At 50.4% G+C, this 14140-nt stretch overlaps 1 protein-coding gene across 2 annotated transcripts in view; it reads left to right on the forward strand.

Annotated features, from left to right (window-relative positions):
• The first annotated feature begins 80 nt into the window (after nucleotides 1-80).
• ASTN2 (astrotactin 2) overlaps nucleotides 81-14140 on the forward strand; it is an 861939-nt gene continuing 847879 nt past the window's right edge. For both annotated transcript variants that reach the window (XM_029919897.1, XM_029919896.1), the window contains exon 1: nucleotides 81-146. The gene's annotated coding sequence lies outside the window, so the exon portion shown is untranslated. The remainder of the gene's footprint in view (nucleotides 147-14140) is intronic.

The following is a 14140-nucleotide window of genomic DNA, read 5'->3' on the forward strand; positions in this document are numbered from 1 at the left end:
CGCCGCAGCCGCGTCCTCGGGCTCCGCCGGCTCCGCGGGCGCCGCCGCCGAGTCGCGCCTCCTGCTCTTTGTGCGTAACGAGCTGCCGGGGCGCATCGCCGTGCAAGACGACCTGGACAACACCGAGCTGCCCTTCTTCACCCTGGGTAAGGCTGGGCGCCGGCACGCGCGGGGTCCCGAGGAGCCCTGAGCCCCTAAGTGGAGCCAGACCGGGGAGGGGGGGCGCCGTGGGGATCCCCGCCCCGGGCTGCCCCGAGCGGGGTTGCGAGAGGGCAGCCGAGGGGCCCGGAGGGCGTACAGGTGGTTGGAGAGCAGTACGGGCAGGAGGTCCCCGAGAGCGCGTGGCGGGAGCTCGGGGGCGTGCCAGCATGCCCGCAGTGGGGACCTGTCCCCCGGCGTGTCAGCCCAGCCGTTGAGCTGTGCCGCGACCCATCCCCGACGCCGGAGAACCCAGATGGCTGCGTGCGCTGGAGCTGGGGACCCGGCTAGTCCAGCCGCTCGCCGCTCCTCCGGGCACCGTCGCTGGCCGCTAGCGGTTACCGCCCCCTCACTCTCGCCTCGGAGTTGGAGGCAAGGCTCTTCCAGACAGATTTTCTCCGGAATCGGAGCAGAGAAGCCCCATGTGGGATCGCCCAACCCGCGTAAACTCGGTCTCCGAGTGGGTTGCGTGACCTTGGCCAAGTCGCTTCCTCTCCCTGGGCCTCAGTTTGGGCCATCTGTGAAATGGGGCAGGGGAGGATAGAGTGATTTCCGAGGTCTCCACTTCCGGATTCTCTGATTCTCCTCCTACCCTCCTTGTCGCAGTCGCATTTCTATCCCCCCTTCCAGGGGGAGAGCAGGTTAGTCCTCACAGGGCACCCGCTGGGCTGAGCAAAACAACTTAAAGGCCAGAACCTGGAAGGGAAGGGGAAAGGGGGGGGGGGGGGGTGGGGGCTCAAATGGAAAAGTTAATCAGAAAGTTCGCCAGCAGCTCGCTGCCTGCTGGTTCCCAGCGCCAATCCCGAAGGAGTGGGCCCTTCCGAGGAGCTGTGGGAAGCGCGGTTGATTTCCCACCCGGGTAATTGATAGCTTAATTATCTCGGAGAGCGTTTACAAAAACGTTCCCCCTTAGCTCTCCCGCGCTCGCGGATCTCTCGCTCTCCTCCCCTTTCGGGGGCGCGGGGCGCGATTGGTTGTCGGAGTCTGGCCAACGACAGCGCCCGGAGGGTGCCGGGGGGCTCGCCCGGAGACTCCCGAGCCCTTCTTCCCCGGATCCGTGCCTTCTCGGGCTCCGGCATCTCGCGGGTGAAGCGCCTCCGGGATATCGGCTTGAACCTCCGAGGTTAACTCTTCGCTTGCCCCAGAAACCCTGAAGACAAATCCCGAGACGGGCATCCTCTCTCCTGGGAGCCATAATATTTTAAAATGTGTTTTTGTGACCCCCGCCCCCCCACCCCCCCTCCCCGCTGGCCGCCTCGGAGACTTGAGGGAGCGCCGGGCCCGCCGGCGGCCGGCGCTCCGGCCTCGGGTGTCTGGCCCCAGGGCTCTCCTGGGATGGCTGTAACCTGAGCTTTGCTGAGCTTTCTGGGAGGCGCAGCGGGAGTGCGCCTTGCAGGTTCCCTGGGGACTTCCCGCGGCGGCGCGTCTGGCGTGCGACACACGCACATTCAGGCATACACACACGCACCGACACACACATGCACACACACACACCAATAGCTCTTCCCACGTGCACCTGTGGGCCTGTCCATTTCAAAGGGAGGGGCGGTGGTGGAGATGGGGTTTCTTAGGGCGAAAAGCTAACCTTGGGCTCAGGGCTAACTCCTCCCGCCTCCTCGCAGGGAAGGGTCCTTCTGGCGACCCCAAGGGTGTGCACACCACTTACAGTTTCACATTTCTCCCATCCTCGTGATCTCTCTACTCTAGGGTGTCCTGAGAGGTCAGGAGTGGGAGTCACCCTAAATGGTTGTGGAAATAAGTGCGTAGAGGGGGACATTCTTGGGTAGGGCATGGCTTGGAAGCGAGGGCCGCCGGAGCATTCCAATTCCCCAAGGATGTGGAGGACCCGGTCCAGCCAGCTATGGGAGTCCCCGGAGAATTCCTGAAGCTGGCAATCTCTGCCTTTGAAAACTTCGGCTTTCAAGAGGGAGTGGGTGCCGGGGGGCTGAATCAAGCTGAGTGAGGAGCTGCCTGGGGAGCTGGAAGTCGAATCCCCCAGGACCCCAGCATCAGCTGGAGAGTCTCCTGGCGCCCTCCACTCGGAGCCTTCTGCCTTCTCTGACGCAAGGCAGCTGAGCCTGGCGGCTGGGGACTGCCGGCTGAGGAGTGGGGGGCTGCTGTCCTCCCTGGCAGCTCTGAGCCCTTGGGATGCATGTAGAGAATTGTGTCCCGCCTCCTTCTTCTCCCCCCAGCGCCCTGGACTGGCAGCTCAGGCACTCCCTCCGGGGGATTTGGCTAGCGAGGTAGTCACCAGATGGCCGAGTGTAGCAGGAGCTGTGTAGGGAGACGTGGGTTTTTTATTTGTGTTGGTCTTCTACTGTTTGCATGTAAACATGGAGTGCACAATGAGCTCTAGGAGGGCCAGGCTGGCTGGAAATGAGGGCGTGTGTGTGGGGGTGTGTGTGTGGTGGGGGTGTGTGTGGTGGGGGTGTGGGTACTAGGAGTCATTTATGTCTTTATCTTCCCTAAGGTCCCAAGGTAGCTCCATCCCATCATTTCATCCCCAGACCTTTTAAGCTTCCTTGTCGAGTGTTTTGTGTCTCGTGTATTGGGCGAGTCTTTCACCACTTCCTGGCCAGTTCAAGAGATTTGGAGATGGCATAAGCCACACTTGCCTACTCGGTCAGCAAATGCCAAATCCTGCCAATAGTGGGGGTGTGTGGAGCCACCACTAGGGGGTGATGGTGTCTGCCGAAGCCCTGGGGCCATGCTTTGGGGTTGTGGGCCCAGAGTTGGTGGTGGGTAAATGTTCTTGGGTGAACAGACAGAAGGTACAATTTCCATTTTACTGTTCGTTGGCGGACCTCAAGGTTATTTTGCATACATTGCCTTCCATCCCCATGCACCAAAGTCACCTGCGTACCTGGCCCTGTCTCCCTCCATTCTGCTTCTCTTGTTCCAGTTATTGGCTCTATTATTGGTAACACCTCTTCATATTTCTCCTCTCCCATCATGTTCTAGCCTGCTTTATATAGATGGAAGTTTGCCTCAGAGTTGAAAATTTTCCCCAAGTTTCGGTGTCTGGGCCTCTTCTTTAGAATCTGATTATATAAAGTCAGTGGCACTGTCAGTAAATTTCCCTGAAACTGATCAAGCAATAGCAAATAGTCATTGAATCCTTAATGAGGTGCTAAGAGCTTCACTCTTACCTTTTATTTTTAATTAACATAAAATACATGAAGTGGGCATTGCTGTTGTTCCCATTAATAGTATTCCCATTTAATAATTTAATGGATTAGGAAGCATTTTTGGAGAAGTCAGGTACCTAGTCCAAGGTCGCAGTGTGGGTAAATGGCAGACGTGGAACTGGAATCTCCTACCAGACACCTACACACCGTGGTGGTGGCATCTTGGCAAGGATGCACTGAGGCGCTGGTTACCTTTATGGAGCGCGTGGTGCAGGGCCTTGGAGGCAAAGACTGGTGGAGACACCAGTCATCAACATGAGAGCAACATTTCTCAGAGAAACTTCAGCGACACTAGGGTGCCACAGTATGAGAGTTTGAAGGTAAGGCATGACCTTCGATGACCCTGCCAGCCCAAAGTTCCATTACTCCTGGGATGTCAGAGGGCCATCTATTTAATGATGCCAATGAGTGATGGAGATTACACGTTCTGTAACATCAGGGAGGGAACACATCTCCGTAGATTTAGAGAAGGCTGGGGAAACTTCCAGAAAGGAAAAAAAATAACAATTGTGTGAGGCCTTTGGGGGGATAGGCTGGAGGGGAAGTTGGGAGATCCAGTGCGGCTTGGGAACTTAGTATTGGTTAGGATCTGGAAATCTCAGCTGTGGCCCACTGTGACCTTGAACAAGTCATTTATCCCCAGAGCTCCAGTGCTTTGTGTGGTAATATGAGTGGGTAGAGAAGCCCTAAAATAACCCTTCAGTGTAGAGATTCTATGAACTTGAGATGCCCTGATGCACTTTGTTACTCTGACTAGCTCCTCTTGCTTCTCACTGTCTCCTTTCTTTTGCTGGTAACACAGGGTGTTGGGAAGGACTCATTGAAAAGAAAACATTTAAACAGGACCAACTGCCAGCACAGGGCTTCAGAGGTGAACTTGCACATCACTGGGTCCTCATTTGCCCCCAGGCAGCTCTGGAGTCCGCTTGTGGATTTAGCTTTCGTGCCCACAGGTAGGGAAATGGCATCCTTCTTCCTGCACTTGACAGTGGCTGGACTGGGCTGTTTACTGCCAGCCTTGATTCAGCAAAAAAGGGAAAAAAAGAAAATCGAGTAAGCTCTCATTGTTAACATTTCCTACTATGCCTCTGTGTTATGTAAATCACATAGCTGAGGCGTGTACTCTCTATTTGGGGGAGGGTACATAAAAGGAAAGCCTGTTAGCGTTTCTCAGTGCACCTGTATGAGTGGGTCTGGCAAGGGTCCTGAAGTTCTGTCCCCAAAGGATGCTTATTGCAGGAAGCCGATGGGCCTGATCCACGAAGATTCATTAAAATAGAGACAAAAATGGATACCCAAAGAGAAAAAGCCTCTGGAAGGAATGAGGATCCAGGCCCCAAATCAGAAGGGCTGCTAGAAGCAGAGGATTTAGCCTAACAAGGACACTTCACAAAGGGCAGGAGGGACTTCCTTCAAATGTCAACAGGAAATAAGGAACGTGCTTTTTTTCTGTCTGTTTCAAATGGTGCAAATACTAGGGGGATGGGTCCCAGGGATCCATGTCCAGAACTCAGCATCCTGCCTCTAATGATTATGGGATCCTTTAAGCAGAGGCGACACAACTATCCGGCAGGCATTTGGAGGCAGAGCCAGAGTCCTGGGAGACAATGAGGTTATCTGCCCCTTTTGGTTTCTGGCTTAATTCTGAAGGTTGATGCCAGTTATTAATAGGGAGTAAAAAACATACAAATCATAGTAACCTGGGTCTTCTGTTGGGATTTCTGTCCACAGACTTCTCATTAAAATCTGTCCCAGTGTCCTTTTATTTACGGGTCAGAGAGAGAGAGATTCTGGGGCGGATAACACGGTGAGTTTGCTATCTTCCAACAAAGCTAGGTTTAAAAATATATATGTTATTTTCTCAATTGGGCATCAGGTCCTTATCAGTAAATAAAGTGTTGGAGGAGCACTTAGGCTCGAGGTCTCCTCCTGCTGTGATGATCCAGGTTCTGGGGATATTGTAAATAAGGGTGGCAGTTAGGGGCTTGTTTGGTGGTCTCTGATCTGTCTTCTTTCTCTTTCCACCTACTTCCCTCACCCATCCCCACTTTTTCCAGCTTGAATCTGATGAAATGTATTTAATCATCAGAGCAGCCAGAGATGTGTTATCTGCCTTCAGAATGTACCAAGGTCCTGAGGGCAGTGGGGCAGGCAGAGAGGTAGATTCGCTTCAGCGGTGTTTAGGAGGCTCAAGTTCGCTCAGGGCCAGCCAGATTGGCTGTTTCAGGGGGTCAGCGACACCAGCTGAGATAGCACACCTCTGCAGGCTTTGGTGTGACCCAGAGCTTGATCGTTTTCCTGAACTGGGCCCTCAGGCTGCAAGAGTGTTCTATAATTTTAATTTCTGGCAAGTTCGGCAGGTTTGAAATAGCCTCTGGCAAGCAGAATCTGCTTCTCACGTCCTTGCTTTGCTGTAAATTAGGTCTTAGCTGTCATAGGACAGTATGAACACATGTGCTTCAGGGCGAGAAGGGTGGAGGGCGACCCTGACGTCTTTGGGTGAAGTCATGAAAAGTTTTCTGTGACCATCAATGCTGATGGGCTCAGAGCACACGGTGTTTTAATGTGGTAACATGGGGCCTCAGACTGGGGAAGAAAGCTTCTAGAGAACCAGCAGTTCAGACTTAAACCCCGTGGCCTTGGGTCCCACTCTGTGCTTCTTTCCATTGCACTGTACCTTGAACACATGGCTCTGGGTTTAAACACATCTCAGTGTCTGAAACTCGGTTGTATGAACTTTTCTCCCTGCAAAACAAAACAAAACAAAAACAAAAAAACACCCCCCCCCAAAAAAACAAAATCAAAAAAACAAATGAAAAAAAAAACCCCTCATACACAAAACACCTGAAAAACCAAAGTCTAGGGAGAAAAATCTCCCTGGGGAAACGTAATTTGTTCTCCTGCCCAAGTATCCAGCTGGTTGGCTCCAATCTCTCCGAGAACCCGAGCCGATAGGTTTTGTTCTGGGGGAGGAGGAAGCCTCATTGCTTTTTACTCCAGCTGCTTTTGGGGGTTGAGCAGAAGCAGCCTGCTCTTTTCCAGGAAAGGGAAGAAAGCCGGGTTTAACCTTGAGGTGGAGCAGCAGCTCGGGGTTGCTTCCTGTACATAGCTCCTGCTTTCCCAAGTTCTCTCGCTGACCAGCTAGTGGCAACAGAAGATTAACTATAGTGAGAGGGAGCGGGTTTCTCTCTCCTTCTGGGAGAGCTTGCAGCCTTTCTGCCCTGGAAGGAGGCAGTGCCTGGCCGGGCCGACTCTGTTCTCCATAGTCGGCACGCTCCTTTCTCTGGCTCTTTGCTGCTGTCTCTAGTTCTCCCAGACAACAGCCCCCACCTTAAAGAAGTCTCTTTGGATTAGAAGGGGCATGGATGGGGACCACACAGTGTAAGATTCAGGACTGAAAGAAAGCCTTATAGCTTCCCTACTGGCATGCTAGAGCACACAAGCAGCCCAGTCAGTGAGTGAAACCTGAAAGGCAAGGCTGTAAGGTATAAACAGTTATTAGGGTTTTCACCTGATAAGGAACCTTTCCTCCATCCCCATTGTCAAAGGGGGAGGGAGGGGCTCAGACCTCAATGCTTCTCCCCACTAGAATTTTAGCAGTCAACTCCATGGCCTCTTTGCCTCTAATCTACCTCTGTACTTGCAGACGGCATGATTGCATTAAAAGCCCAAATCGGATCATGGCTGTTGTCTTCTAAATCACTTGACTGCTTCCCCACAGTTCTTAGTGTGAAGTTCAAGCTCCTTATTGGGTATATGGTCCAGGGTCGGACTCTGTCCAGAGTGCCCTATGGTAAGAACCCTCCCTTCTTGTTTTGTGACTCTGCCCCACCAACCGCTGGGAAAATTCCTTGTTACCTTTCCAGACTGAATTTAAGTGTCACCGTATCTTTGCAGCCTCTCTTGACCTCACACTGGAGCTGCACACTGGAGCCTTGGTTCCCCCATAAATATAAAAGAGTACTACTAGAGGGTGCCTGGGCGGCTCAGTGGGTTAGGTGTTTGACTTTGGCTCAGGTCATGATCTCGCCTTCTGTACGTTTGAGCCCTCTCTTGCAAAAATAAATACATAAATAAACATTAAAAAAAAGAATGCCATAACAATGACTAGTCCCTCAACTATTGAGCACCTACAGTGTGCTAGGCACCGTTGCAGGTGCTTAAGATACAACAGAGAACAAAAGACAGAGGTTCTTGTATTTGGAGAGAGCTCATATAGAGAAGTAAGCCAGTGAGGGTGTGGGTGGTGTGTGGCGAGCAGAGGATGTTAATGATGCACATAATAAATAAAATTAGGTAGTATGTGAGAAGGTGATAAATTCTATGAACAAAAGAAAATTAAATAAAAGGAAAATTTTGGAGAGGAGATGGGTTTTCATGTTAAATAGAGCAGAGAGAGAGGAGCTCACTGAGAATGTAGGATTAGAACGAAGACTTGAAGGTGATGGAGTTTGCTAAGCAGCAATCAAGGAGAGAACATTCTGGGCAGAGAACTGCTCCAGCAAAGTCCTGACTGGGGCGCACACCTGGCATGCCCAAGGCGTAGCAAGAAGGCCAGTGCCCCCGGAGTGGAGTGAGCAAAGGAGAACAGGACAGGAGAAGAAGCGGGGCGTCACATGGGCACCATACAGACCTCTGTGGGGAGTTTTGCTTTCACTCTGAGGGAAGCAGAGAGCCAGGCAGGACTTTAACCAAAAGAGTATCAACATCTGACTTAGGCTTGGAAAGAATTACTTAGGTTTCTCTGTACAGGAGCAAAGCCAGAAGCTAGAAGGCCTGTAGGAGTCTGCTCAGGTGAGGGATGATGGTGGCCTAGAATGGGCGTCCATACTGGGCAAAACTGGAGAGGTGTTGGGATAGCACTCATGAGTCTTAAAGTCTGAGCTGGAATGCCACCTCTCCCATAGAGACGTCCCTCTTCTAGCCATTTCCATTTCTTCTACCTTCCATTGCCTCCCTAATATTCTGAGGGTGTTTGTTGGATGCATAATGAGGTCAGTTTGATTGGAGGAAAGTGTGCAGGTTTAGGGAAGATGTTCTTTTGAGAATCATGGAAGCCAGATAAGGGAGTGGAGCTTTTTGCATTGTGGCAAACAGAGAGACATTGAAAGCTTTGAGGAAGATGATGCAGCATGGTTTTGGAAGCACAAAATGTAGTAACTTAGGACGTTATCTAAGCAAAATGCTTCTGTGTGAAGACAGGGAAATTGAGTCACGTAGCAAGACAGTGATGAAGCGAGAACCAGATCTCAGTCTCCTGACCTCTAGTCTGACATGTCTTCCTCCCTCCTCAGAGAAGAGCAGCCGGGCCACTAGGGGTGGGGGGACCTGGAGTTCCAGACTTTATCATTCTGGCATAAAGTAGGCTATGTGAGAACATTTACTGAACATGTACTATGTCCCAGATGCCATGCTGGTACATCTGTTCTCTCATTTCATCCTCTCCATGGGCTTGAAAGACCTGATTTAGCCCATGTTTTTGGTGAACACTGAGGCTCAGAGAAGTTAAGGAAGGTGCCCAATTGCCCACATCTATTGTACGTCTGGGCTGGGCCCAAACCCAGGCAGGTCCATCTGGTTCTAAACCCTGTGCTCCCTCCCCCCTGTGCTGCACCCAACTTGGAGTGCTCTTCACTTTCCATCTCTTTGACAATCTCTGTTACTTTTTATCTCTTCCTGCTCTCAATACCAAGAAGTTGCAGACATTTCTATACGAGAACTTCACATGTGACAGCCTCACAGGCCCAAGGGACTGAGCACCTTGTTTCTGTGCTGCCAGGAGCTGACTCAGCATCTCTTGAGGCCCTTCGGCTCCATGCGGGTTAGCCATGAGAGCACAAGGCCTTGTCTCACTTTCTCTAGATGCCACTCATTACCCCCAGACTACTCGCAGGCAAATTCTTACACTTCCTTGCCTTCTCCACTCTCTCCCATCCCTCCTTCCTCACCCCCTCCTTCCTTACTGCACTCCCTTCTTCCTTTTCCACTTTCCTCTTCTCTCCGTGCTTAGGGAGTTCCCTCCTTATGCTAGGCATAGTGTCATCCTGGGGGACCTGTCCTTTCAGGCCTGTGGAGAAGCTCTGTCTTCTCTTTCTAGAAATTTCCAGGACACCCTTTGTCAGAGATCCAGCCCCCTTTTGAGCAGGTGCACTCCTCTCCACCCCATGTTGCCTTTTGTCCACCGAATCCTTTTTGTTCCCACCTTGAGAATGGAATTTATATTACGTTATCTCTACGTATGGGATATATATAATAATCTGTAATATTTAGGTATATTATAATGCTATAAAATCCAAATAGTGTATACTTTCCTTGGAATATTAGAACTGGGTAAAATAAAGCCTCTGAGATCCAGCCGAACTCCCTCATTTACCTAGCAAAGTGAAAATACATCTTCCAAGATCCCAGAACTAATCGAGGCTCCAGCCCAGCTCCTCTGATTGAGAGGCAGCGTGCTGGGCTGGAACACACACCAGCTCTGATGACCAAAAGCCCCGGGATCAAATCCCAGATGCTCCACTTCTTAACAACTGACTTCCATGTGCCTCCTCTATGAGCCTGTTTGCTCATCGGTGAGGGGAGACAACATAATGGTCACTCTTCGGGGTTGCTGTGACCATTATTTTTGGAGAGCCCTCCCTCTGTAAACTAGATTTTCATGAGTGCCCAGCGCCGTGCTCAGTTTTTACTTACACTAAGCCTGGGATCCTTACAGAGATGTTATGCGCAAAGCACCCAGCACAGCAGTCTGGCAAGGTTTGCACTCCAAGCCTCTTAGCCACCTGGAATCCTTTTTTGGAAAGCGGTGGAGGTATGAATAAGTAATGAATGCAAATTCCTTCTCCACCCCCCCCCCCATTCCTTTCCTGCACACTCGCCTCACACCAACCCCCTTCCTTCTCCCCAGGACAAAAAGGGATAAAAAGGGATGAAATTGACCAGTGATCTCTGCTCCTCCAGAAGCCGGGGGAAGAGGGGAACTCCAGGGTTGTCTGAGGATAGTTTGGACCGGGAAGCTCTTAGAGCCTGAGTCTGGGCAGGTGGGTGTCGTAGGAGGCAGTCAGGGCAGGATTCTCTCCCTTCTGGTGGTGGCTGGTTGACAAAGCCTTGCTCTCAAGCACCCGGGAAAGTCACGAGTGGCTTTGCAAGCAGCCGAAAAGGGAAGGAACATTTCCATTAGCAGAATCAGCAGTAAAGAGATTTCCAGTCACAGTAATAGCTGCATTTGGGGGAATCATCTCAGTGGTGGCTGTGGGCGGAGGAGGGAAGGGGGTGGGGTGGCAAGGAAAGTCACAGAGATGTCTGGTCTACTTGCACCGAGCCCAAAGACAGCGCCCAAGGAGAACCAGGTGCCAGAAGCAGAGTGACTGTTGGGGAGTTGGGATAGTTTTTGAGTGAACGTTCTGGACTTTCTGCTTCCCTCCAGATGGACAGAGCTTGCTCCTGAGGGGTACCCACGGGAGGCTGCACGCTCATCCTGTACTGCCTTTGCTTTGATTTCTTGGGTTACTCATTTCAAGATTCAGAGCCATAGGCAACTTCCTAGGCTCTTGGGATTGGTAGGAGGGAAAGCTCCTAGTTATCCCTAAAGTTAACTAGTCATGAGAATCACTTTGGAACCCAGTCTCTCATTCCTAGACTTGCTGAGGCACCCAGAGGGGCCTCAGAATCTCTACCTTAAGAAGCATAGCAAGTCTGTAGCATGTCTTTCAGGGGCTTGCGTGGAGGGCCCCCTGGATACATCTTCAGCCTCGCCTCCTGCACCATTCTCCGTGGTGCTTCATGCTCTAGACTTACTCACATCTTGCAGATTTCTGAGGGCACCCGGAACATTCTCCTCACTCGATCCTGGAATGGAAATGCTATTCTCTCTCTTAGAATGCTTTTACTGTCCCTGATTCACCTGGCCAACTCTTAGCCTTAACTCAGTGAGAACTTCCTCTGAGGAAGGAGGAGGCTTAGATAAGTTTTTCCCCTGAAAATATTCACTGCCCCATCTTAGGATCACCATACTTTGTGGATAAAAACAGAGGGAAAAAATAAAATACAGAATGCCCAGTTAAACTTGAGTTTCAGGCAATGAATACTTGTTTAGTAGAATTATGTCCTATGCAATATTTGGGACATAGTTATACTTAAAATAACTCTCTAATGTTGAGAAATTCAAGTTTAACCAGACTTCCTGTATTTTATCTGGCAAGCCCCAGGGTCTCTGCTTCTGTCTCCCATCAGTGATCACGCTGGCAACATGTGAATTGCTCCCCAAACCTGCTCTCCCGTTTCAGGAGATCAGACTTCCATCCACCCAGATACTCAAGCCGAGGAGTCATCTTTGAAATGTCCTTTCTCTTGTCCCCATTCTTTCAGTCAGCCAACCGTATTGGTTTTACTTCTAGAATATTACTCATTTATAATTTCCTACTGCCATTACCTTCATTCAAGTCACCATCCTTGCTCACTTGGACTGTTATACCACTCTCCTGTCTTCTGGCTGGGTCTCAGTCCCCATCCTTTCTTTATAGTATGCAGTATTCAGCCCACGGGTCAAATCCGGCTTGCTGCCTGCTTGTGTACAGCCTGTAAACGTCATTCATTCATTCATTCATTTATACAAGTGAAAAGAATCCACTGAAAAGTAACATTTCATGATATGTGACAATTATGTGAAATCCAAACATCTGTATCCACAAATAAAGATTTATTGGAATGCAGCCACGTTCATACACAGGTGTATGGATTGCCAATGGCTGTTTCCCCTTTACAACGGCAAAGTTGAGTAGGAGCAACAATGAGTATCTGGCCACAGTGTTTAAAATGTTTACTGACTCCTCTTTACGAAAATGCTTGCCATCCTTGCTGTATTCAGTAGCCAGAGTGATCTTTTCCAAAAAAAGCAAATTGGGTTTTCTTATTCGCTCCTGTCTAAAACCTTTTTTGGGACGCCTAAGCAGCTTAGTTGGTTGAGTATCTGACTCTTGATTTTGGCTCAGGTCATGATCCCAGGGTCTTGGGATGGAGCCCTGTGTTGGACTCTGTACTGAGTATGGAGCCTGCCTAAGTTTCTCTCTCTCTCCTTCAGTCCCTTTTCCCCACTCCAGCTCTATCTAAAGTAAACAAACACACAAACAAATCCTTTTGTTTTTCATTTCTCTGAAAAAAATCCTTTTCAAAGCCTAAAAATCCTAAAAAATGTGCCTTCTTCTCTGAATTCATTTTCCACTTTCCTCTTGTTCACAAAACTTAAAAATATCACTTCCTCCGAGAAGTCTTCCTTGACCAAAGTAGCACCCTGGTATGCACTCCCTTTGTAGCTTTCTATTCCATTCACCTTCCTTCCTTCCTTCCTTCCTTCCTTCCTTCCTTCCTTCCTTCCATGTTTATTTATTTTTGAGAGACAGAGAGAGACAGAGTGCAAGTGGGGGAGGAGCAGAGATAGAGAGGGAGACACAGAATCCGAAGCAGGCTCCAGGCTCCCAGCTGTTAGCACAGAGCCCGACATGGGGCTTGAACTTAAAGACTGCGAGATCATGACCTAAGGTGAAGTCTGCACTCAACCTGAGTCACCCAAGCACCCCAATTCCATTCATTTTCAAAATCATTTATCTAAGGGCCCCTTGAAGGCAGGACACATGCCTTGTTCATCTTTTTGCTCCCTGAACCACAAAGCGCAGGACATCCAGTAGGAGCTGAGTGGGTATTTTCTGACCAAATGAATGACTCATGGACAACCTTAGGAGAAATGGTTTGTAAATGTAACCTCAGAGGCTACCTGCCTCATTGGGGTTTTCTGTGGCTTATTTGGGAGATTGTTAGGGTTTCAAGAACTCAAGTTTGTAGAGCATGGAGGGCACTATCACTCAGCAAATGCTACATAGGTGTTTGTTAAATTAGTAAAAATAAAGAGGCCTGTACCTTAATCCCTAGGGCCTGCTGCTTCCCCACTTACTTTAGTTGGAGAGACTTAGGACACTTCAAAGGGAGTCTTCCCAGTAAAGACCTCCTGGAACCCAGGGGGCAGGGCAAGCGGATGGCCAGGACTATGAGCCAGGAGTCCTGGGGTGTGGTCTCAGTTCTGCGTGTCTGTGCTTCCATCCCTTCTGCATTTGGGGCTCCCCCTCACTTCTGATGGGCTTAGATTAAACCCTGCGATCTCTGCAGTTCCTCTCAGACCCGCCAGCTCAGCAGGGGCCCTGGAGGGAGGAGAGGGCTCCCTCCAGGAGTTTCGGAGGCTGAGAGCTGCTGCAGAGAAATAAAACCTCCCGCCCTCCCTCCCTCCTCTGCATCCTTCCTGGGGCCTCTGAAGATCAAACCCTCAGCTCTGAATCCAGGTGCAACTCAAACTTTCGAGCCCAATCTCACTCTAATTTGTTAGGGAACCTCCTTCAATTACTTTCTTTCTAGCCTCCCCCAGGAAGGGAAGACTGGAGAAGCTGACTGCCCAAAGTAACCAATTACTTGTCTGCCAATAGCCAAATCCCCTGTCCCTCCCTCCCTGCTTTTCTCTCTCCACTTGATTCTCCTGGCCTCTCAGAGCCACCTTTCCAAACTGTAGATGCCTCTAAGGGAAGCGCCCCCCTTTCACCTGGCTCCCTCCTCCCAGCCTGGGAACCTAGAGCCAAGTGGGACAGCAAATGGGAAGGCTGGTGGCGGAGAAAGGGCAGAACTACAAACCTTGGAAAACTAAACAGGTTTTGCAAGTCTGCTAAATACCTGGCTATACTGCATGGGGAGGCAAATGCCTTCCTTTCTTGTCC

Source organism: Suricata suricatta, chromosome 13 (assembly GCF_006229205.1).
Source record: "Suricata suricatta isolate VVHF042 chromosome 13, meerkat_22Aug2017_6uvM2_HiC, whole genome shotgun sequence".
Lineage (NCBI taxonomy): Eukaryota > Metazoa > Chordata > Mammalia > Carnivora > Herpestidae > Suricata > Suricata suricatta.